The sequence below is a fragment of the Ailuropoda melanoleuca genome, chromosome 5, assembly GCF_002007445.2.
Source record: "Ailuropoda melanoleuca isolate Jingjing chromosome 5, ASM200744v2, whole genome shotgun sequence".
In the NCBI taxonomy this organism is placed as follows: domain Eukaryota; kingdom Metazoa; phylum Chordata; class Mammalia; order Carnivora; family Ursidae; genus Ailuropoda; species Ailuropoda melanoleuca.
The window spans coordinates 64187841-64190276 of NC_048222.1; the positions used below are offsets into that span (position 1 = coordinate 64187841).

The 2436-nt window shown below is 59.9% G+C and overlaps 1 protein-coding gene across 3 annotated transcripts in view; it reads right to left on the reverse strand.

Annotated features, from left to right (window-relative positions):
- The window catches only part of BAHD1 (bromo adjacent homology domain containing 1), a 26742-nt gene extending 26107 nt beyond the window's left edge, over positions 1-635 (reverse strand). For 2 of the 3 annotated variants that reach the window (XM_034661153.1, XM_034661151.1), the window contains exon 1: positions 616-634. The gene's annotated coding sequence lies outside the window, so the exon portion shown is untranslated. Of the gene's footprint in view, positions 1-615 lie in introns of all 3 variants that reach the window. The other variant, XM_034661152.1, reaches the window with a different exon arrangement.
- Positions 636-2436: the final 1801 nt, after the last annotated feature.

Genomic DNA, 2436 nt, shown 5'->3' on the forward strand with positions numbered 1-2436 from the left:
CCCCGAGAAATCTTATCTCGCCCCCGCCCTGGCCGTCACCCCTCTACATCCCCTTTCCTCCTTTTCCTCTTTAGCGCCCACTGTAGAAAACTGCGGTCCTAGAAACACCCCACCCTCGGCCAGCGGCTGATGCCCCCAGGGCAAAGCCTCGGGAAGACCAGCCGAAAAATCAAGCGAGGACAACCCCCCTTTCCTGCAGAAAGGGCCCCAGACTCCAGCGAAAGGGCCCCGACTGCTGAGAAGCCCCTCCCGCCCTTGCCTCATCTTTCCGACTTCCCTGCCTGCCACGTCTCCTTTCCTTTCAAGCAAGGTCGGTCCTAGCTCGGTAACCCCTCACCCGCATCTCTTTTTCCTCTTTCTCCCCTTCACCTACCGCCCCCCACTCCAGCTCCTAATTCACCTTTCTCAGAAGCAGAGTGTGGAACCCTCATCCATTCCCAGCTGACAGCAGAGCCCGGTCTGTGAGTCCTTGACACCCACACACCCTCTTCCACCACCGCGGGCAACATCTGAGCTCTCCCGGGGAGGGGGGAGGGGGCGGGCAGCCTGACAGCCCCGGCCGGACTCCCTCCCTGGCGTCCCCAAGCCAGGATGGGACCAAGCGTGGACACTTACCTGGCTTCTCCCTAGTCACCGAATGCTGTGGCTCCGTCTCACACCCACAGACGTGCCTTTCCAAGCCCAAGCACGCTCGCGGGGTCAGCGGGGTGGGTGGGCACAGCAGGCTGAGGTCACACGGAGGTGTGGGAGGTCCCTGGGAGGTGCGGGAAGGGGCTGTGTCTTGGGCAGCTTGTGTCGCCTGAGTCGGCATAGGGCTTCACTTCAATAAGCACTGGCTGTGCACATAGTAGGTTCTTGAGAAATGCTGAGTCCACCCCAGAACAAAGCCTCATTCCCAATTCAGGCGGGGGAGGGGAGGTTTGGGAGGTAAAAGGAGCAGCAGCAAAAAGGGTAGTGTCAAGTCACCAGAGCGCTGGGAGCAGCCCAGGGAGGGGCTGGGTCGAGGACCGCCTCTGGCAGAGAAGCACCCCGAGCGCTGGGGCTTCCTGAGCCTGAGGAGAAAGCCAGCCTCGGAGTGGGGCTGAGGGGCTCCTCCTGCACCACACATGCTGCCTAGCCTTTCCTAGACCTTGAGACTCAGCACTCAGAGAGGCAGCCTTCAAGACAATCGGGGCTGCTAGCCTCTGTGGCAGGGAACTAGAACTCTAAAAGATGGTTTCCCCATCTGCCTCCAGAGCTGTCAAGGGGGCCCAGACAGTCTAAGCTGTGTTGGGAAACACGTTTAAGGACATGGTCACCCAGCAGGGGAAATGTGTGAATGAGAGCTGAAAGCTAAGACCATGGCACGGAAACTTTTCAAAGGGCCAGCTTCTCCCAGGACAAGTGCCCCTACTTCTCCTACCTCCCACCCTCAGGGAAAGCAAATTCCCCAAACCTGTAAAAAAGTGGGACACCAAAGGATTTCTCCCCTCCCTGAGCTTCCCAGGACAAAGATTCCTAGCAGTTCCCCCCCCATCAGGCCAGCCCTACCCCCCACCTCCCCAAATGCCCCTTCTCCCTGTCCCAGTCGGCCTCATGGGCTGATGTCCCCCACCTCATCAGAGACTGGTGGTGGAGGGTAACAGCAGCAGTGGCCGCTGGAGCTGAGCCATGCCATTCTGGCAGCCTAGAGCCAGAGCAGAAGAGGGGACAGGGCTTCTGTCAGCAGCCCAGCCTGTGCTGACCTTGGCTTCATGCCCACTCATGGGCAGGGATGGAGGCCAAAAGGGTCAGAAGAGAAACGTACCTAGTCACAGGGAAGGAGACCCAAGTGGCAGGAAGCCCATGCTTGGCCTAGGAAGTGGTTGCAGGGTGAGGTTGGAGGACTGCCCCCCCCCCCCCAGTAACCAGGAGTGACCATCCATTGGCTCTGGGAAAGGTGGGGGGAGAGTTGTCTTTATTTGGGGTCCTGGTGGGAGAGAGAGAAAGGAACACTGACTAGAGAGGAGGCTGAGGGGTCAAGAGAGCCCATTCCCACCTGCCCAGCCTGCCCAGCAGCTGGAGTTCCACTCTGAGCCTCCCCCACGTGGGTGGCTGTCTCCTTTGCCCCAGGAGGCTCGGACTGAGTGGGCTACAGTCACAGGCTGGCTCAAGGCACTTGATGTTCTTCCTGTGCCTGCCCACTGATCTACCCCAGTTCCCTGCCCTCTTTGTTAAAGCTGGGCAGCAAACCCACAAAGAAGAGGCCAGGGGCTGCACACCCTGCCTGTCCCCCAAGGGACCTTTTGGCCTCTCCTCTCTTCCTTCACCCCACTTGCCAGGACCTCCTCACCTGGGCCTCCTTCCTTCCCAGTCCAGAGCCCTTCCACGCCTGGAAAGGCCTCCACCTCTTCCTCCTCTAACCTTCCTTCGGCTCCTCTAACCTCTCCTGAGTGCTGCTCCCACCCCTGCCTCCAA